Below are 23,528 nucleotides of genomic sequence, written 5' to 3'. Positions count from 1 at the left end.
TTTGAGAATATATGGACTGCAATGGTTCAAAAGGAAATCTTATCAGACAAAAACTGGAAAGAAGATTTCTGTGAAACTGCGTTGTGGTAGATATGTCTACTCACCTCCCATGGAAAAAACTTTTTTCTATTACGCAGTTTTGAAACTGTGTAATGGATGGAAATGTGATGGGACATTAGGGAGCACTTTCAGGCCTGTGAAAATCTGCAGAGAAGCTTTCAGAGAAACTGCTTTGTGATGTGCTCATTCCAGTCAGAAAATTATACCTCTTTTCTCATGAGGCACTTTTTGAACACTGTTCCTGTAAAACACTGAAAGGGATATTTTGCAGCGAATTCGAGACTTTGGCAAAATGTGAAATATTGTGAATTAAAACCCGGAATGAAGCGTTCTATGAAATTTCTCTCTGACGTGTGTATTCATTTCACAGAGTTAAAGCTTTCACTACATTGCCCACTTTGGAAGCTCTGTCTTTGAGGAGTTTGTGAAAGGATATTAAGTGGTTCCCCTGGGCTTGTGGTGAGAATGGAAACATGTTCTGATGAAAACTGCAGAGAAGCTTTCAGAGCAACTGCTTTGTGACGTGTGTAATCATCTCATAGAGTTAGATCATTCTTTGGATTGAGCATTTTGATATCTCTGTTTCTGTGGAACCTGAACAAGGACATTTGGGAATGCTCTGAAGAATATGTGAAAAAGAAACAACCCTCCAATAAAAAGGAAAAGGAAACACTCTGTGATACTGCTCTAGGTAATGTGAATTCCACTTTCACAATTAAGCTTCCGTTTTCATCGAGCAATATTCTAACACTGTTTTATGTGAGTCAGCTAAGGGATACTCGAGAGCATTTTGAGGCTTATGGTGAAAAAGAGAATATTTCAGACAGATACTGGAGAGAAGATATCTCAGGAGCTGCTTTGTGATGTGTGAATTCCACTCCTAGTGTTATAGTTTTCTTCTCACAGAGTATTGTGGAATCCCGTTTGGAGAAAATGTTAGAGGGTTCTTTCAAGAGTATATGTACGGGTGTATTGATAGAGGATATATACTCAGAAAAAACCTCGAAAGAAGCTTTCTGGGAAACTGCTATGTTATAGATATGTCTATTCATCTCACATAGAGAAAATTTTGTTTATATTAGGCAGTTTTGAAACTGCGTCATGGACAGATTCGCGAAGGGACATTTGGGAGCACATTCAGACGTACGGTATAAAAGAAGATGTCGTCAGACAAAAACTGGAGAGCAACTATCTGAGAAAGTGCTTTGTGGTGTGTGCATTGCACTGAGGGAGTTATACCTCTTTCATCAAATGGCAGTGTTTGAACAAGGTTCTTCTGAAAGTGAAAAAGTGATATTTTGCAATGCATTGAAACCTATTGCAAAAAGTGAAATATCCTGAAATAAAACCCAGAAAGAAGCATTCCAAGAAAATGTTTTCTAATGTGTGTATTTATTTCAGAGAGTTAAAGGTTACACTACATTGCCTAGTTTGGAAGCTCTGTCTCTGTGAATTCTTTGAGGTGTTACTGAGACGTGCCCCGGGCTTGTGGTGATGACTTCCGATGAAAACTGGAGAGAAGATTTTGGAGCAGCTGCTTTATGATGGATGTATTCATCTCATAGCGTTACATCATTCTTTGGATTGAGCAGTTTGAAATCACTGTTTCTGTGGAACCCGAGAAAGATCATTGGGAACGCTCTTAAGAATATGCTGTAAAAGAAATGTCCTCCAATAAAAACCAGTAGGAAACATTCTGTGAAACCGCTCCAGGTCATATCAAGTCCACTCGCACATTTAAGCTTCTGTTTACATTGAGCAGTATCCTAACATTGTTGTTTTTTATTCTGTGAAGTGATACGCTGGAGCGCACTGAGGCTTTCGGTGAAAAGGGAAACATATTCAGATAGATGCTGGAGAGAAGATTTCCAAGGAGGTCGTTTGTGACATGTGCATTCCACTCACAGGTTTATACTTTTTTTCTCCTAGAAGATTGGGGAATCCCGTTTGGAGAAAAAGCTACATGGGGACATTCGTCAATATAGGGACTGCTATGGTGAAAAAGGAAATATCCTCAGACAAATACTGGAAAGAAGCTTTCTATCAAACTGTGTTGTGGTAGATATGTCTTTTCACCTCCCATAGATAAAACTATTTTCTATTACATAGTTTTCAAACTGTGGAATGGATGGAAAAGTGAAGGGAAGTTAGGGAGACATTCAGGCCTGTGGGGAATTAGGAGATAACTTCACATAAAATTGCAGAGAAACTTTCTGAGAAAATTCTTTCTGATGTGTGCATTCCACTCAGGGACTTATACCTCTTTTCTCATAAGGCAATTTTTGAACAATGTTTCTGTAAAACTGAAGAAGGGATATTTTGCAGTGAATTGAAGACTTTGGCGAAATGTGAAATATCCTGAAATAAAACCAAGAAAAGAGCGTTCTAAGAAACTCCTCTCTGACGTTTGCATTCATTTCAGAGAGATAAAGCTTACACTATGTTCCCCATTTTGGAAGCTCTGTCTTTGAGGAATTTGTGAAAGGATATTAAGTGGATCCCTAGGGCTGGTGGTGAGAATGGAAATGTCTTCCAATGAAAACTGCAGAGAAGCTTTCAGAACAATTGCCTTGTGATGTGTGTAATCATATCACAGAGTTAAATCATTCTTTGGATTGAGCATTTTTATATCTCTGCTTCTGTGGAACCTGAGCAAGGACATTTGGGAATGCTCTCAAAAATATGTGAAAAAGAAACACCCTACTATAAAATAGAGAAGGAAACACTCTGTGATACTGCTCTAAATCACGTTAATTCCACTCGCACAGTTAAGCTTCTGTTTTCATTGAGCAGTATTCTAACACTCTATAGGTGAGTCAGCTAAGGGATACTCGGGAGAGCTTTGAGGCTTATGGTGAAAACGAAAATATCTTCAGACAGATACTGGAGAGAAGATATCTGAGGAGCTGCTTTGTGACGTGTGTGAATTCCACTCATAGATTTATAGTTTTCTTCTCATAGAGTATTGCAGAATGCCGTTTTGAAAAAATGCTACAGGTGACATTCGAGAATATATGGACGGCTATGGTTAAAAAGGAAGTATACTCAGACAAATACTGGAAATCAGCTTTCTGTGAAACTCCGTTGTGGTAGATATGTCTACTCACTTCCCATAGTTAAGCTTTTTTCTATTACGCATTTTGTCAGTAGAATTGAAGATTACTTTTTGTCCTCTTCAGGCTCTGGGTTATTTTTAACCCTTTTGGAATGATTATTTTAACTCCGTTAGAGAAAGTACACACGGAGATGAACACATGCACATACATATGCAAAATGGAAAGTTGTAATTTTGATGTGTTTTGATTTTAAATATAGATTTGCTATAATAAAAAATACATCTTTAAAGAAAAAAAGAAACTGCGAGAAACTGCATAATGGACGGAAACGAGAAGGGACATTCGGTAGAAAATTCTGTCCTTTGGGGAAATAGGAAATATCTTCACATAAAAACTGGAGAGAAACACTCTGAAAAACTGCTTTGTGATGTATGCATTCCAAGGCCTGAATGTGCTCCCTAATGTCCCTTTGTTTTTCCATCCATTACGTGGTTTTCAAACAGCAAAATAGAAAAAAGTTGTATCTATGGGAGGTGAATAGACATATCTACCACAACCCAGTTTCACAGAAAGCTTCTTTCCAGTTTTTGTCTGACGGTATTTCCTTTTTCACCAAAGCAGTACGTGTATTCCTGAATGTCCCCTCTAGCTCTTTCTCTAAATGGGATTCCCAAATCTTCTAGGAGAAAAAAAGTATAACCCTGTGAGTGGAATGCACATGTCAGAAAAGAGCTCCTCAGAAATCATCTCTCCGGTATGTATCTGAGTTGTTTCCTTTTTCACCGAAAGCCTCAGAGTGTTCCAGCATCTTACTTCACAGACTAAACAAAACTAGTGTTAGAAAACTTCACTTGTTAGAAGCTTAACTGTGCGAGTGGACTTCATGTGACAAAGTGGAGTTTCACAGAAAGTTTTCTTCTGTTTTTTATTGGAGGGTATTTCTTTTTCAGCATATTCTTTAGAGCGTTTGAAAACGTCCTTTCTCAGGTTCCACAAAAACAATGAGTTCAAACTGCACAATCCAAAGAATGACTTAATTCTATGAGATGTGTACACACGTTACAAAGAGATTCTTTCAAGTTTTCATCGGAAGGCATTTCCTTTCTCACCACAAGCCTCCGAGTGCCACTTAATATCCCTTCACAGATTCTTCAAAGACAGAGTTTCCAATCAGGGCAACGAAGTGAAAACTTTAACTCTCTGAAATGAATGCCCACGTCAGAGTGCAGTTTCTTGGACTCATTCTTTCTGGGTTTTATTTCCGGATATTTCACTTCTCGGCATAGTCTTCAATGCACTGCAAAAAGTCACTTTTTGAGTTTACAGAAACAGTGTTCAAACACTGCCTTATGAAAAAAGAGGTATAAATTCCTGAGTGGAATGCACACATCTCAAAGTATTTTCTCAGACAGCTTCTCTCCAGTTTGTATCTGAAGATAACTCCCTTTTCATCGTATGCCTGAATGTCCTGCTGAATATCCCTTCATGAATTGGTCCATGATGCAGTTTCAAAAATGCATAATTGAAAGAAAATTTATCCATGTGAAATGAATAGACAAACATATCACAAGGCAGTTTCACGGAAATCTTCTTTCCAGTATTTGTCTGAGGATAGTTCCTTTTTCACCATAGCCTTTCATATACTCCCGAATGTCTCCTGGTTGCTTTTTCTCCAAACAGGATTTCCCATTCCTCTATGAGAAGAAAAGTATATCTCTGTGAGTAGAATGCACACGTCACAACGCCGCTCCTCGGAAATCTTCCTCCAGTATCTATTCAAAGATATTTTCATTTTCAACGGAAGCCTCAAATCGCTTCCGAGTATTCCTTAGGTGATTAACCTAAAACATTGTTAGAATACTGCTCAATGAAAACAGAAGCTTAACTGTGCAAGTGGAATTCAAGCAACCTAGAGAAGTTTCACAGGCAGTTTCCTTCTGGCATTTATTGGATGGTATTTCTTTTTCAGCATATTATTTAGAGCATTCCAAAATGTCCAGAGCAACAGTGATTAGAAACTGCTCAATCCAAAGAACGATTTCACTCTGTGAGATGAATACACACATCACAAAGCAGTTGCTCTGAAAGTTTCTCTCCAGTTTTCATTGGAAGACGTTTCCTTTCTCAACACAATCCTCCAGGTGTCACTTAATATCCCTTCACAATTTTCTGAAATACCGATTTTCCAAACTGGGCGGCTTCAGGTAAGCTTTAACACACTGTAATGAATATACACGTCAGAGAGCAGTTCCCTGGAATGCTTTTTTCTGGGTTTCATTTCCAGATATTTCAATTTTTGCCAGAGACTTCAATACACTGCAAAATACCTCTTTTCCCTTTTACAGGAACAGTGTTCAAACACTGCCTTTTTAGAAAAGAGGTATAACTCCCTGAGTGGAATGCAGACATCACAAAGCAATTCCTCAGAAACTTTCTCTCCAATTGTTATCTGAACATATCTCCTACTACCCCACCAGCCTGTATGTGCTCATGAATGTCCCTTCGTTTATCCCTCCATGATGCAGTTTCAAAACTGCATAATAGAAAGACAGTTTCATCTATGTGAGATGCATGGACATATCTGTCACAAAACAGTTTCACAGAAAGTTTTTTTCCAGTTATTGTGTGAGAATATTTCCTTTCCCACCATAGCAGTAAATATACTCCTGAATGTCCCCAGTAGCTATTTCTCCCAACGGGATTCCATAAACCCCTATGAGAAGAAAAGTTTAACTCTGTGTGGGAAATGCATACGCCACAAAGATTTCTTCATGAATCTCCTCTCGAGTATCTATCTGAAGATATTTCCGTTTTCACCGTTAGCCTCAAAGCGCTCCCGATTATCACTTAGCTGACCCACGTAAAACAATGTTAGCATACTGCTCAATGAAAACGGGAGCTTAACCGTGTGAGTGGACTTAATATGACCTGGAGCGGATTCACAGAATGTTTCCTTCTGATTTCTATTGGAGAATATTTTTTCAACATATACTTAGGAGCATTCCCAAATGTTCTTTCTCAGGATCCACAGAAACATGGATTTCAAACTACTCAATCCAAAGAATGATGTAACGTTATGAGATGAATACACACATCACAAAGCAGTTGCTCCGAAAGCTTCTCTCCAGTTATCATCGGATGTCATTTCTTTATTCACCACAAGCCTTGGGTCGCCTCTTAATAACACCTCAAAGATTCCTCAAAGACAGATTTTCAAAATTGGGCAATTTAGTGTAAACTTTAACTCTCTGAAATGAATGCATACGTTGGAGAGAATTTTCCTGGAACGCTTCTTTCTGGGTTTTATTTCAGGATAATTCACTTTTCGAGATAGTTTTCAATGCACTGCAAAGTATCACTTTTTCACTTTCAGAAGAACCTTGTTCAAACACCAGCTTATGATGAAAAGGGTATAACTTCCGCAGTAGAATGCACACTCCACAAAGTGGTTTCTCAGAAAGCTTCTCTCCAGTTTTTGTCTGACAATGTATCCTTTTACATTGTATGCCAGAATGTGCTCCCAAATGTCCCTTTGAGTATCTGTTCATGATGCACTTTCAAAACTGCGTAATATACAGAAAATTTTCTCTATGTGAGATGAATAGACATATCTATCACACAGCAGTTTCACAGAAAACTTCTTTCCAGTTTTTTTCTGAGTGTATTTCCTTTTCCACGATAGCCGTCGATATACTCTCGAATGTCCCCTGTAGCGTTTTCTCCAAACGGGATTCCGCAATACTCTATGAGAAGAAAAATATAACTCTATGTCACAAAGGAGCTCCTCTGATATCTTCTCTCCAGTATCTGCCTGAAGATATTTTCGTTTTCACTGTAAGCCTCAAAGTGCTCCCGAGTATCCCTTAGCTGACTCACCTATAGAGTGTTAGAATACTGCTCAATGAAAACAGAAGCTTAACTGTGCAGTGGAATTCACGTGATTTAAGGCAGTATCACAGAGTGTTTCCTTCTCTTTTTTATTGGAGGGTGTCTCTTTTTCACATATTTTTAAGAGCATTCCCAAATGTCCTTCCTCAGATTCCACAGAAGCAGAGATATCAAAATGCTCAATCCAAAGAATGATTTAACTCTATGAGATGATTACATACATCACAAAGCAGTTGCTCTGTAAAATTCTCTGCAGTTCTCATCGGAAGACGTTTACTTTCTCTCCTCAAGCCCAGGGGAACTACATAATATCCCTTCACAAATTCCTCAAAGACAGAGCTTCCAAACTGGGCAACGTACTGTAAGCTTTAACTCTCTGAAGTGAATGCACACGTCAGAGAGGAGTTTCTTAGAATGCTCCTTTCCTGGTTTCATTTCAGGATATCTCACATTTCGCCAAAGTCTTCAATTTGCTGCAAAATATCCCTTTTTCAGCTTTACAGAAACTTTGTTCAAAAAGTGCCTAATGAGAAAAGAGGTATAAGTCCCTGAGGGGAATGCACACATCACAAGGAAGTTTCTCACAAAGCTTCTCTCCAGTTTTTATGTGAAGCTACCTCCTAATTCCCCACAGGCCTGAATGTCTCTCTAATGTCCCTTCGCGTTTCCATCCATTACGCAGTTTGAAAAGTACGTAACAGAAAAAAGTTTTATCTATGGGAGGTGAAAAGACATATCTACCACAACACAGTTTCACAGAAAGCTTCTTTCCAGTTTTTGTCTGATGATATTTCCTTTCCCACCATAGCAGTCTATACATTCTCGATTGCCCCCTTTCCTTTTTCACCCCATAGTAGTCTGTGTATTCCCGAATGTCCTCTTATAGCTCTTTATTCAAACAGGATTACCCAATCTTCTAGGAGAAAAAAGGGATAACCCTGTGAGTGGAATGCACATGTCACAAAAGAGCTCCTGAGAAATCTCCTCTCTGGTACGTATCTGAAGTTGTTTTCTTGTTCACCGAAAGCCTCAGAGCACTCCTGCATATCACTTCACAGAATAAACAAAAACAGTGTTAGAATATTGCTCAATGAAAACTGAAGCTTAACTGTGCGAGTGGACTTCACGTGACAAAGGGCAGTTTCACACAAAATTTTCCTTCTGGTTTCTATCATAGGGCATTTCCTTTTCAGCATATTCTTAAGAGCATTCCCAAATGTCCCTTCTCAGGTTTCACAAAAAAAGTGAGTTCAAACTGGTAATTCTAAAGAATGATTTAATTTTATAAGATGCATACACACATTAAAAAGCAGTTACTCCAAAAGATTCTGTCCAGTTCTCACCAGAAGGCATTTCTATTCTCACCACAAGCCTCCGGACGCCACTAAATATCCCTTCACAGATCCTTCAAAGACAGAGTTTACAAACGGAGCAACAAAGTGTAAATTTTAACTCTCTTAAATGAATGCACATGGCAGAGTGCAGACTCTTGGAATCCTTCTTTCTGGGTTTTATTTCAGGATATTTCTCTTTTCACCATAGTCTTCAATGTGCTGCAAAATGTTACTTTTTCACTTTTACAGGAACAGTGTTCAAACACCGCCTTATGAGAAAACATGTATAAATCCCTGAGTGGAACCTCAGACAGCTTCTCTCCAGTTTTTGTCTGACCATATCTCCTTTTACACCGTATGCCTGAATGTCCTTCCACACGTCCCTTCAAAAATCTGTCCATGATGCAATTTCAAAATTGCATAATAGAAAGAAAGTTTTCTCTAGGTGAGATGAATATACATACCTATCACAAAGCTGTTTCACAGAAAGCTTCTTTCCAGTTTTTGTCTGAGGATAGTTCCTTTTTCACCGTAGCCTTTCATATACTCCCGAATGTCCCCTGATCGCTTTTTCTCCAAATGGGATTTCCCATTCCTCTATGAGAAGAAAAGTATATCTCTGAGTTGAATGCAGACGTCACAAGGCCGCTCCTTGGAAATCTTCCTCCAGTATCTATCTAAAGATATTTCCTTTTTCACCAGAAGCCTCAAATCGCTCTCGAGTATCCCTTAGCTGATTAACCTAAAACATTGTTAGAATACTGCTCAATTAAAACGGAAGCTTAAATGTGCAAGTGGAAAACAGACGACCTAGAGAAGTTTCACAGACAGTTTCCTTCTGGCGTTTATTGGATCGTATTTCTCTTCCAGCATATTATTAAGAGCGTTCCCAAATGTCTTGTCTCAGGTATCACAGAAACAGTGATTTAAACCTACTCAATCCAGAGAACGATTTAACTCTATGAGATGAATATGTACATAACAAAGTAGTTGCTCCGATAGTTTCTCTCCAGTTTTCATAGGAAGACGTTTCCTTTTTCACCACAAACCTCACAGTGTCACTTAATATCCCTTCACATTTTCCTCAAAGACAGAGTTTCCAATGTGGGCGACTTAGTGTCAGCTTTAACATTCTGAAATGAAAGTACACGTCGGAGAGCCGTTGCGTGGAACACTTTTTTCTGGGTTTTATTTCCGGATATATCAATTTTTGCCATAGTCTTCAATAAGCAGCAAAATATCTCTTTTTCTCTTCGCAGTGATAAAGCTTGTGCTAAGTGGCCCTGCTTGGAAAATCTGTCTTTGAGGAAATTGTGAAGGTATATTAAGTGACACCCAGAGGCTTGTGATCAGAAAGGAAATGTCTTCTGATGAAAACTGGAGAGAAACTTTCAGAGCAACTGCTTAGTGATGGGTGTATTCACTTCATAGAGTTAAATTATTCTTTGGATTGAGCAGTTTTGAATTGCTTTTTCTGTGATACCTGAGAAAGGACATTTGAAAGCGCTCTTAATATGGTGAAAAAGAAATAACATCCGGTAAACATCAGAAGGAAACTGTCTGTGAAACTTCCCTAGGTCGCTTCAATTCCACTCTCACAGTTAAGTTTCTGTTTTCATTGAGCACTATTCTAACAATGTTTTAGTTTAATCAGCTAAGGCATACTGGGGAGCGATTTGAGGCTTCCAGTGAAAACGGAAATATCTTTAGATAGATACTGGAGGAAGATTTCCGAGTAGCGGGCTTGTGGCATGTGCATTCTACTCACAGAGATATACTTTTCTTCTCATAGAGGAATGGGAAAACTCGTTTGGAGAAAGAACGACCAGGGGACATTTGGGGTTATATGACAGGCTATTGTGTAAAAGGAATTGTCCTCAGACAAATACTGGAAAGATGCTTTCTGTGAAACTGCTTTGTGATAGATATGTCTATTCATTTCACATGGATAAAATTTTCTTGTTTTTTTATTTTTAATTTTATTATTATTATTATTATTATTATTTATTACACTTTAAGTTCTAGGGTGCATGTACATAACGTGCAGGTTTGTTACATATGTATACATGTGCCATGTTGGTGTGCTGCACCCATCAACTCGTCAGCACCCATCAATTCGTCATTTATTTCAGGTATAACTCCCAATGCAATCCCTCCCCCCTCTCCCCCATGATAGGCCCCGATGTTTGATGTTCCCCTTCCCGAGTCCAAGTGAGGTCATTGTTCAGTTCCCACCTATGAATGAGAATATGTGGTGTTAGGTTTTCTGTTCTTGTGATAGTTTGCTAAGAATGATGGTTTCCAGCTGCATCCATGTCCCTACAAAGGACGCAAACTCATCCTTTTTTATGGCTGCGTAATATTCCATGTTGTATATGTGCCACATTTTCTTAATCCAGTCTGTCAGAGATGGACATTTGGGTTGATTCCATGTCTTTGGTATTGTGAATAGTGCCGCAATAAACATACGTGTGCATGTGTCTTTATAGAGAGCACATTCAGGCCTGTGGGGAAATAGGAGATATCTTCACATAAAAACTGGAGAGAAGATCTTTGAGAAACTGCTTTGTGAGAATAGAAATGCCTTCTGGTGAGAACTGGACAGAATCTTCTGGAAAGATTCTTTTTGTGAAACTGCTATGTAATAGATATGTCTATTCAGCTTTATATTGCACAGTTTTGAAACTGCGTCATGGGCAGATTCGCAAAGGGATATTTCGGAGCACATTCAGGCATACAGTGTAAAAGGAGATATCCTCAGACAAAAACTGGAGAGAAGCTTTCTGAGAAACTGCTTTGTGGTGTGTGCATTCCACTGAGGGAGTTATACCTCTTTCATTATAAGGCAGTGTTTGAACGAGGTTCTTCTGAAAGTGCAAAAGTGATTTTTTCCAATGTGTTGAAAACTATTGCGAAAAGTGAAAACTCCTGAAATACACCCAGAAAGCAGCATTCCAAGAAAATGCTCTCTAACGTGTGCATTCATTTCACAGAGTTAAAGCTTACACTACATTGCCCAGTTTGGAAGCTCTGTCTTCGAGGAATCTTTGAGGTGTTATTAAGAGGCGCCCCTGGACTTGTGGTGAGTAAGGAAATGACTTCTGATGAAAATTGGAAAGAAGCTTGCGGAGCAACTGCTTTGTGATGTGGGTATTCATCTCGTAGAGTTACATCATTCTTTGGGTTTAGCAGTTTGAAATCACTGTTTCTGGGGAACCTGAGATAGAACATTTGGGAACGCTCTTAAGAATATGCTGAAAAAGAAATCTCCTCTGATAGAAACTAGAAGGAAACATTCTGGGAAACCGCTCCAGGTCATATCAAGTACAATCACACAGTTAACCTTTCATTTGCATTGATCATTATCCTAACACTGTTTTACGTGGGTCAGCTAAGGGATAATCGGGAGCGATTTGAGGCTAATGGTGAACACGGAAATATCTTCAGATAGATACTCAAGAAGAGATGTATGAAGAAATGCTTTGTGACACATGCATTTCCCACACAGAGTTAAAATTTTCTTCTCATAGGGTTTTATGGAATCCTGTTGGGAGAAAGAGCTACCAGGGACATTCAGGAGTAATTATACTGCTATGGTGGAAAAGGAAATATCCACAGACAAAACCTGGAAAGAAACTTTCTGTGAAACTGCTTTGTGACCGATATGTCTATTAATCTCACACAGATGAAACTGTCTTTCCATTACACAATTTTGAAACTGTATCATGGATGGATTCGCGAAGGGACATTCGGGAGCACATACAGGCTGGTGGGGAAACAGAAGATATCTTCAGATAACATTGGAGAGAAACTTTCTGAGAAACTGCTTTGTGATGTCTGCATTCCACTCAGGGAAATATACCTCTTTTCTCTCAAGTCAGTGTTTGAACACTGTTCTTGTAAAAGTGAAAAAGAGATATTTTGCAGCGTATGGAAGACTATAGCGAAAATTGAAATATCCGGTAAAATACCAGAAAAAATCCTTCCAAGATACTGCTGTCTGACGTGTACATTCATTTCAGAGTGTTAAAGCTGACACTAAGTCGCCCAGTTTGGAAATTATGTCCTTGAGGAAATTGTGAAAGGATATTAAGTGACACCTGGAGGCCTGTGGTGAGAAAGGAAACGTCTTCCGGTGAAAACTGGATATTAACTTTCTGAGCAACTGCTTCATGAAGTGTGTATTCATCTCATAGAGGAAATAGTTCTTTGGATTGAGCAGTTTTAAATCGCTGTTTCTGTGATACCTAGGAAAGGACATTTGGGAATGCTCTTAATAATATGCTGAAAAAGAAATACCATTAAATAAACGCCAGAAGGAAACTATCTGTGAAACTTCCCTAGATTGCTTGAATTCCACTCGCACAGTTAAGCTTTTGTTTTCATTGAGCAGCATTTTAGCAATGTTTTAGGTTAGCCAGTTACGGGACACTCGGGAGCGATTTGAGGTTTCCGGTGAAAACGGAAATGTCTTTAGATAGATACTGGAGGAAGATTTCTGAGGAGCGGCCTTGTGACGTGTGCATTCTACTCACAGAGATATACTCTTCTTCTCAAACAGAAATTTTAAATCGCATTTGGAGAAAAAGTTATCAGGGGACATTCGGGAGTATATGAAAGTCTATGGTGAAAAACGAACTATCCTCATACTAAACTGGAAAGAAGCTTTCTGTGAAACTACTTTGTGATAGATATGTCTATTCATTTCACATGGATAAAACTTTCTTTCTATTATGCGGTTTTTAAAGTGTGGTATGGACGGATTTGCGAAGGGACGTTCAGCAGGACATTCAGGCATACAGTGAAAAGGGAGTTATCTTCAGATAAAAACTGGAGAGAAGCTGTTTGAGAAAGTGTTTGATATGTGGGCATTACACTCAGGGATTTATATGTCTATTCTGATAATTCAGTGTTTGAACACTGTTCCTGTAAAACTGAAAAAGAGACATTTTGCTGTGCATTGAAGACTATGGTGAAAAGTTAAATATCCTGAAATAAAACCCAGAAATAAGGATTCCAAGAAATTGCACTCTGACGTGTGCATTCATTTCATAGAGTTAAAGTTTACACTACGTGGCCCCGTTTGGAGACCCTGTCTTTGAAGAATCTGTGAAGAAATATTAAGTGGCGCCCGGAGGCTTGTGGTGAGAAAGGAAACGCCTTCCGATGAAAACTGGACAGAATCTTTTGTAGTAACTGCTTTGTAAACTATGTACGCATCCCATAGAATTAAATCATTTTTTGGTTGAGCAGTTTGAACTAACTGTTTCTATGGAAACTGAGAAAGGACATTTGGGAACGCTCTTAAGAATATGCTGAAAAAGAAAACCCTCCAATAAAAAACAGAAGAAGACTGTCTGTGAAACTGCTCTTTGTCACATGAAGTCAACTTGCACAGTTAAGCATCGGTTTTTATTGAGTAGTATTCTAACACTGTTTTTGTTTAGTCTGTGAAGTGATATGCTGGAGTGCTGTGAGGCTTTCGGTGAAAAAGGAAACATCTTCAGATACATACTGGAGAGTAGATTTCTGAAGAGCTGCTTTTTGACATGTGCATTCTACTCACAGGGTAATACTTCTTTTCTCCAAGAAGATTGGGGAATCCCTTTTGGAGAAATAACTACAAGGGGACATTTGGGAATACAGGGACTGCTATGGTGAAAAAGGAAATATCATTAGACAAAAACTGGAAAGAAACTTTCTGAAACTGCTTTGTGGTAAATATGTCTATTCACCTCCCATAGATAAAACTTTTTTCTATTACGCAGTTTTGAAACTACGTAATGGATGGAAACGTGAAGGGAGATTAGGGAGCACATTCAGGCCTGTGGGGAAATAGGAGATATCTTCACATAAAATTGCAGAGAAGCTGTCTGAGAAACTGCTTTGTAATGTGTGCATTCCACTAAGGGAATTATACAACTTTTCTCATAAGACACTTTTTGAACGCTGTTCCTGTAAAACTGAAAAAAGGATATTTTGCAACGAATTGAAGAATTTGGGGAAACATGAAATATCCTGAATTAAAACCAGGAAGGAAGTGTTCTAACAAACTCCTCTCTGACGTGTGCATTCGTTTCAGATAGTTAAAGATTACACTACGTTGCCCAGTTTGGAAGCTCTGTCTTTGAGGAATTTGTGAAGGGATATTAAGTGCTTCCCCTGGGCTTGTGTTGAGAAAGGAAACGTCTTCCCATGAAAATTTCAGAGAGTATTTCAGAGCAACTGCTTTGTGATGTGTGTAATCATCTCATAGCCTTAAATCATTGTTTTGATAGAGAAGTTTGATATCTCTGTTTCTGTGCAACCTGAGTAGAGGCATTTGGGAACGCTCTCAAGAATATGTGAAAAAGAAATATCCTCCAACAAAACATAGAAGGAAACACTCTTCGGTACTATGCTAGGTAGCGTGAATTGCACTCACTCAGTTAAGCTTCTGTTTTCATTAAACAGTATTCTGACACACTTTAGGTGTGTCAGCTAAGGGATACTCGGGAATGCTTTGAGGATTACAGTGAAAACGAAAATATCTTCAGACACATACTGCAGAGAAGATATCTGAGGAGCTGCTTGGTAACGTGTGTATTCCACTCTTAAAGTTATAGTTCTCCTATCATAGAGTATTGCAGAATCCCATTAGGAGAAAACGCTACAATGAAAATTCTCTGGAGAATTGGGAACGCTCCTAAGGATATGGTGAAAAAGAAATACCGTCCAGTACCGTCCAGTAGAAACAAAAAGGAAACTTTTATGAAACCGCTCCAGGTCATATCAAGTCCACTCGCACAGTTAAGCTTCCCTTTTCATTGAGCAGTATCCTAACACTGTTTTATGTGAGTCAGCTGATGGTTAATCGGGAGCACTTTGAGGCTAATGGTGAAAACTGAAATATCTTCAGATAGATAGTCGAGGGGACATGGATGAAGAAATGCTTTGTGACATATGCATTTCCAACACAGAGTTAACTTTTCTTCTCATAGGGCTTTATGGAATCCCATTGGGAGAAATAGCTACCGGGGACATTCAGGAGTATATTTACTGCTATGGTGGAAAAGGAAATATCCTCAGACAAAAAATTGGAAAGAAATTTTCTGTGAAACTGCCTTGTGACTGATATGTCTATTCATCTCATATAGATAAAACTGTCTGTCTATTACGCAGTTTTGAAACTACATCTTGCAGGGATTCACGAAGGGACATTCAGGAGCACATACAGGCTGGTGGGGAAATAGGAGATATCATCAGATAACAATTGGTGAAAAAGTTTCTGAGAAACTGCTTTGTGATGTCTGCATTCCACTCAGGGAGTTATACCTCTTTTCTCACAAGGCAGTGTTTGAACACTGTTCCTGTAAAAGTGAAAAAGAGATATTTGGCTGCGTATTGAAGACTATGGCAAAAATTGAAATATCCGGAAATAAAATCCAAAAAAAAAAGCGTTACAAGCAATGGCTCTCTGACGTGTACTTTCATTTCAGAATGTTAAAGCTGACACTAAGTCGCCCGGTTTGGAAACTCTGTCTTTGAGGATACTGTGAAGGTATATTAAGTGACACTCTGAGGTTTGTGGTGAAAAAGAAACGTCTTCTGATGAAAACTGGAGAGAAACTATCGGAGCAACTACTTTGTTATGTATATATTCATCTCATAGAGTTAAATTGTTCTTTAGATAGAGCAGTTTTAAATCACTGTTTCTGTGATACTTGAGAAAGGACATTTGGGAAGGCTTTTAATAATATGCTGTAAAAGGAATATCATCTGGTCCGGGCACGGTGGCTCAAGCCTGTAATCACAGCACTTTGGGAGGCCGAAATGGGCAGATCACAATGTCAGGAGATCAAAACCATCCTGGCTAATAGGGAGAAACCCCATCTCTACTAAGAAATACAAAAAAACACCTAAGCGAGGTGGCGGGTGCCTGCTGGCCCAGCTACTACGGAGGCTGAGGCATGAGAATGGCATAAACTCTGCAGGCGGAGCTTACAATGAGCTTAGATTCGGACACTGCACTGCACCCTGGGCAAAGAGCGAGACTTCATTGCCAAAAGAATAAAAGAAATACCATCCGATAAACACCAGAAGGAAACTGTCTGTGAAAATTCTCTAGGTCACTTGAATTCCACTCTCACAGTTAAGCTTCTGTTTTCATTGAGCAGTATTCTAACAATGTCTTAGTTTAATCAGCTAAGGGATATTCGGGAGCGATTTGAGGCTTCTGGTGAATACAGAAATATCTTTAGATAGATACTGGAGGAAGAATTCTGAGGTGCGCCTTTCTGACGTGTGCATTCTACTCACAGAGAAATACTCTTCTTCACAAACAGGAATGTTAAATCGTGTTTGAAGGAAAAGCAACCAGGGGACATTCAGGAGTATATGAAAGTATATGGTGAAAAAGGAACTATCCTCAGACAAAATCTGGAGAGAAGCTTTCTGTGAAACTGCTTTGTGATAGATATGTCTATTCATTTCACATGGAAAATACTTCTTTCTATTAACGCAGTTTTGAAAGTCTGCCGTGGACGGGTTCATGAAGGGACGTTCAGCAGGACATTCAGGCATACGATGAAAAGTTATTTTAACATAAAAAGTGAAGAGAAGCTGTCTGAGAAAGTGTTTTGAGATGTGTGCATTCCATTCAGGGATTTATACCTCTTTTCTCACAAGGCAGAGTTTGAGCACTGTTCCTCTAAAACTGAAAAAGTGACATTTTGCAGTGCATTGAAGACTATGGCGAAAAGTCAAATATACTGAAATAAAACCCAGAAAGAAGGATTCCAAGAAACTGCGCATTGAAGTGTGCATTCATTTCAGAAAGTTAAAGGTTACACTACGTTGCCCTGTTTGGAAACTCTGTCTTTGAAAAATCTGTGAAAGGATATTAAGTGGCGCCTGGAGGCTTGTGTTGAGAAAGAAACTTCTTCTGATGAAAACTGGACAGAATCTTTGGGAGCAACTCCTTTGTAATGTGTGTACGCATATAATAAAATTAAATCATTCTTTGGATTGAGCAGTTTGAACTCACTGTTTCTGTGGAACCTGAGAAAGAACATTTGGGAACGCTCTTAAGAATATGCTGATAAAGAAATACCCTCCGATGGAAACCAGAAGGAAACATTCTGTGAAACCGCTCCAGTTAATAAAGAAATGCCTTCCGATGAAAACTGGACAGAATCTTCGGGAGTAACCACTTTGTAATGTGTGTACGCATATATTAGAATTAAATCATTCTTTGGATTGAGCAGTTTGAACTCACTGTTTCTGTGGAACCTGAGAAAGGACATTTGGGAACGCTCTTTAGAATATGCTGTAAAATAAATACCCTTTGATAAAAAACAGAAGAAAACTTTCTGTGAAACTGCTCTTTGTCACGTGAAGTCTACTCGCACAGTTAAGCTTCGGTTTTCATTGAGCAGTATTCTAACACTGTTTTTTTTTAGTCTGTGAAGTGATATGTTGGAGTGCTCTGAGGCTTATGGTGAAAAAGGAGACCTCTTCAGATACATACCAGAGACAAGATTTCCAAGGAGTTGCTTTGTGACATGTGCATTACACTCACAGATATATATTTCTTTTCTCCTAGGAGATTGAGGAATCCTGTTTGGAGAAAAAGCTACAAGGCGACATTCGGGAATATATGGACTGCCATGGTGAAAAAGGAAATATCATCAGCCAAAAACGGGAAAGAAGCTTTCTGTGAAAATGCGTTGTGGTAGATATGTCTATTCACCTCCCATAGTTAAAACTATTCCTATTAAGCAGTTTTGAAACTGCTTAATTAACAGAAATGTGAAGGGACTTTAGGGAAACTTTCAGAGCTGTGGGGAAATAGGAGACATCTTCATATAAAAACTGGAGGGCAACTTTTTGAGAAACTGCTTGGTGATGTGTGCATTCCACTCAGGGAATTATACCTATGTTCTTATTAGGCACTTTTTGAACACTGTTCCTGGAAAACTGAAAAAGTGACAATATGCAGCAAATTAAAGACTTTGGCGAAATGTGAAATATCCTGAATTAAATTCAGGAAAGGAGCACTCTAAGAAACCCCTCTCTGACGTGTGCATTCATTTCACAGAGTTAAAGGTAACACTACGGTGCCCAGTTTGGAAGCTCTGTCTTTGAGGAATTTGCGAAGGGATATTAAGTGTTTCCCCTGGACTTGTGGTGAGAAAGGAAACGTCTTCTGATGAAAACTGCTGAGAAATTTTCAGAGCAACTGCTTTGTGATGTGTGTAATCGTCTCATAGAATTAAATCATTCCTTGGCTTGAGCAGTTTGCTATTCTGTTTCTGTGGAACTTGAGCAGAGACATTTGGGAACGCTCTCAAGAATATGTGACAAAGAAACATTTTCCAATAAAAAAGAGGAGGAAACACTCTGTGATACTGCTCTAGGTCACGTGAATAACACTATCACAGTTAAGCTTCTGTATTCATTGAGCAGTGTTCTAACACTCTTTTATGTGAGTCAACTAAGGCATACTCCAGAGCACTTTGAGGCTTACAGTGAAAAAGAACACATCTGCAGAAAGATACTGGAGAGAAGATATCTGAGGGGATGTTTTGTGACGTGGGAATTCCACTCATAGAGTTATAGTTTTCTTCTCATAGAGTATTGCAGAATTGCGGTTGGAGGAAATGTTACCAGGGAACATTCGAGAGTGCACTGATGGCAATGGTGAAAAAGGAAATATACTCAGACAAATAATGGAAAGAAGCTTTCTGTGACACTGCTCTCTGATAGATATGTCTATTCATCTCACATAGAGAAAATTTTCTTTATATTACGCAGTTTTGCATCTGCATCATGGACGGATTCGCGAAGGGACATTTGGGAGCACATTCAGGCGTGCGGAGTAAAAGGAGATATTTTCAGACAAAAACTGAGAGAAGCTTTCTGAGAAACTGCTTTGTGGTGTGTGCATTCCCCTGAGGGAGTTATACCTCTTTCATCATAAGGCAGTGTTTGAACAAGGTTCTTCTGAAAATGAAAAAGTGATATTTTGTGACATGTTGAAAACTATTGCAAAAAGTGAAATATCCTGAAATAAAACCCAGAAAGAAGCGTTCCAAGACAATGCTCTCTAACGTGTGCATTCATTTCAGAGAGTTAAAGCTTACACTACATTGCCCAGTTTGGAAGGTCTGTCTTTGAGGAATCTTTGATGTGTTATTAAGTGGTGTCCCTGGACTTTTGGTAAATTTGGAAATGACTTCTGATGAGAACTGGAGAGAAGCTTGCTGATCAGCTGCTTTGTGATGTGTGAATTCATGTCCTAGAGTTACATCATTCTTTGGGTTGAGCAATTTGAAATCACTGTTTCTGCGGAACCTGAAAAAGAACATTTGGGAACGCTCTTAAGAATATACTGAAAAATAAATATCCTCTGATAGAAACCAGAAGGAAACTTTCTGTGAAACTGCTCCAGGTCATATCAAGTCCACTCGCACAGTTAACCTTCCATTTTCATTGAGCAGTGTCCTAACACTGTTTTACGTGAGTCAGCTAAGGGATAATCGAGAGCGCTTTGAGGCTAACGGTGAAAACGGAAATATCTTCAGATAGATACTCGAGAGGAGATTGGTGAAGAAATGTTTGTGACATATGCATTTCCCACACACACTTAAACTTCTCTTCTCATAGGGATTTATGTAATCCCATTGGGAGATATAGCTACCGAGGACATTCATGAGTATATTCACTGTTATGGTGGAAAAGGAAATATCCTCAGACAGGAACTGGAAAGAAATTTTCTGGGAAATTGCTTTGTGACTGATATGTCTATTCATATCATATAGCTGAAACTATCTTTCTATTACGCAGTTTTGAAACTGCATCATGGACGGATTCACAAAGGGACATTCGGGAGCACATAGAGGGTGTTGGAGAAATAGGTGATATATTCAGACAACAATTGGAGAGAAACATTGTGAGAAACTGCTTTGTGATGTCTGCATTCCACTGATGGAGTTATACTTCTTTTCTCACAAGGCAGTGTTTGAACATTGTTCCTGTCAAAGTGAAAAAGAGATATTTTGCAGCACATTGAAGACTATGGCCGAAATTGAAATATCCGGAAATAAAACCCAGAAAAAAGCTTTCCAGAAAAACTGCTCTCTGACGTGTACATTCATTTCAGAGGGTTAAAGCTTACGCTAAATCACCCAGCTTCGAAAATCTCTCTATGAGGAGATTGTGAAGGAATATTAAGTGACACCCCGAGGCTAGTGGTGAGAAAGGAAACGTCTTCCAATGAAAACTAGAGAGAAAGATTCAGACCAACGGCTTAGTGATCGGTGCATTCATCTCATAGAGTTAAATCGTTCTTTGCAGTTTTAAAACGCTGTTTCTGTGATACCTGAGAAAGGACATTTCGGAATGCTCTTAATAATATGCTGAAAAAGAAATACCATCTGATAAACGCCAGAAGGAAACTGTCTGTGAAAATGCTCTATTTGCTTGAATTCCACTCGCACATTTAAGCTTCTGTTTTCATTGAGCAAAATTCTAACAATGTTTTAGGTTAATCAGCTAAGGCATACACGGGAGCGATTTGAGGCTTCCGGTGAAAATGGAAATATCTTTAGATAGATACTGTAGGAAGATTTCCGAGGAGTGGCCTTGTGACGTGTGTATTCTACTCAAAGAGACATACTTTCCTTCTCATAGAGGAATGGGAAATCCCGTTTAGAGAAAAAGTGACCAGGGAATATTTTGGGGTATATGAAAGGCTATGGTGAAAAAGGAACTATCCTTAGAAAAATCCTGGAAAGAAGATTTCTGTGAAACTGCTTTGTTATAGATATGTCTATTCATTTCACATGGATAAAATATTCTTACTATTACACAGTTTTGCAAGTCAGCCATGGATGGATTCCTGAAGGGACATTCGGCAGGACATTCCAGCATACGGTGCAAAGGGAGTTATCTTCAGATACAAACTGGAGAGAAGCTGCCTGGGAAAGTGCTTTGAGATGTGTGCATTCCACTCAGGGATTTATACCTCTTTTCTCATAAGGCAGTGTTTGAACAATATTTCTGTAAAAGTGAAATTGTGATATTTTGTGCGCATTGAAGACTATGGCGAAAAGTGAAATATCCTGAAATAAAACCCGGAAAGAGGTATTGCACAAAACTTCGCTCTGACATGTGCATTCATTTCAGAGAGTTACAGTTTACATTACGTTTTCCCGTTTGGTAGATCTGTCTTTGAGGAATCTGTGAAGGGATATTAAGTGCTTCCCCGGGGCTTGCGGTGAGAAAGGAACATCTTCCGATGAAAACTACAGAGAATTTTTCAGATCAACTGCTTTCTTATGTTTGTAATCAACTCATAGATTTAAATCATTATTGGCAATCAGCAGTTTGATATCTCTGTTTCTGAGGAACCTGAGCAAGGACATTTGGGATTGCTCTCAAGAATATGTGAAAAAGAAATAGCCCCCAATAAAAAAGAGAAGGAAATACTCTGTGATACTGCTCTATGTCACGTGAATTCCACTCACACAGATAAGATTCATTTTTCATTGAACAATATTCTAACACTCTTTTAGGTGAGTCAGCTAAGAGATACATGGGAGCGCTTTGAGGCTTACACTGAAAACGAAAATATCTTCAGACAGATACTGAAGAGAAGATATCAGGGGAACTGCTTGGTAACATGTGAATTTCATTCATAGAGTTATAGTTTTCTTCTCATAGAGTATTGCACAATCCCGTTTGGAGAAAATGCTACCATGGGACATTTGAGAGTATGAGGAAGGCTATGGTGAAAAAGGAAATATACTCTGAAGAAAACCGGAAAGAAGCTTTCTGTGAAACTGCTATGTGATAGATATATCAATTCATATCACATAGAGAATATTTTCTTTATATGACGCAGTTTAGAAACTGCGTCAAGGAGAGATTGGCCAAGGGAAATTTGGGAGCACATTCTGGTGTCCGGTGTAAAAGGAGATATCGTCAGACAAACTCTTGAGAGAAGCTTTCTGAGAAACTGCTTTGTGGTGTGTGCATTCCGTTGAGGGATTTATACCTCTTTCATCATAAGGCAGTGTTTCAACAAGGTTCTTCTGAAAGTGAAAAAGTTATATTTTGCAATGTGTTGAAAACTATTGTGAAAAGTGAAATATCCTGAAATAAAACACAGGAAGAAGCATTCCAAGAAAATGCTCTCTAAGCATGCATTCATTTCAGAGAGGTAAAGTTTACACAATATTGCCCAGTTTGGAAACTCTGTCTTTGAGGAATCTTTGAGGTGTTATTAAGAGGCGGCCCTGTGCTTGTGGTGAGTAAGGAAACGACTTCTGATGAAAATTGGAGGGAAACTTGTGGAGCAACTGTTTTGTTATGTGCGTATTCATCTCATAGAGTTACATTATTCTTTGGGTTGAGGAGTTTGAAATCACTGTTTCTGTGGAACCTGAGAAAGAACATTTGGGAACACTCTTAAGAATATGCTGAAAAAGAAATCTTCTCTGAAAGAAACCAGAAGGAAACATTCTATGAATCTGCTCCAGGTCATACCAAGTCCACTCGCACAGTTAAACTTCTGTTTTCATTGAGCAGTATCCTAACACTGTTTTACCTGTGTCAGCTAAGGGGTAATCGGGAGTGCTCTGAGGCTAACGGTGAAAACGGAAATATCTTCAGATAGATACTCGAGAGGAGATTGATGAAGAAATTCTTTGCGACTTATGCATTACCCACACAGAGTTTAACTTTTCTTCTCATAGGGGTTTATGGAATCCCGTTGGGAGAGAGAGCTACTGGGGAAATTCAGGAGTATATCTACTGCTATGGTGGAAAAGGAAATATCCTCAGACAAAAACTGGAAAGAAACTTTCTGTGAAACTGCTTTGCAACAGATATGTCTATTCACCTCACATAGATGAAACTGTCTTTCTGTTATGCAGTTTTAAAACTACATCGTGGACGGTTTCACGAAGGGACATTCGGGAGCACATAGAGGCTGGTGGGGAAACTGGAGATATCTTCAGAAAACAATTGGAGACAAACTTTCTGATAAACTGCTTTGTGAAGTCTGCATTCGACTCAGGGAATAAAACCTCTTTTCTCACAAGGCAGTGTTTGAACACTGTTTCTGTAAAAGTGAAAAGAGATATTTTGCAAAGCATTGAAGACTATGGTGAAATTGTAATATCCGGAAATAAAACCCAGAAAAAAG

The sequence above is a fragment of the Piliocolobus tephrosceles genome, unplaced genomic scaffold, assembly GCF_002776525.5.
Source record: "Piliocolobus tephrosceles isolate RC106 unplaced genomic scaffold, ASM277652v3 unscaffolded_1160, whole genome shotgun sequence".
NCBI classification, from domain to species: Eukaryota; Metazoa; Chordata; class Mammalia; order Primates; family Cercopithecidae; genus Piliocolobus; species Piliocolobus tephrosceles.
Note: the sequence above shows the minus strand (reverse complement) of the source record.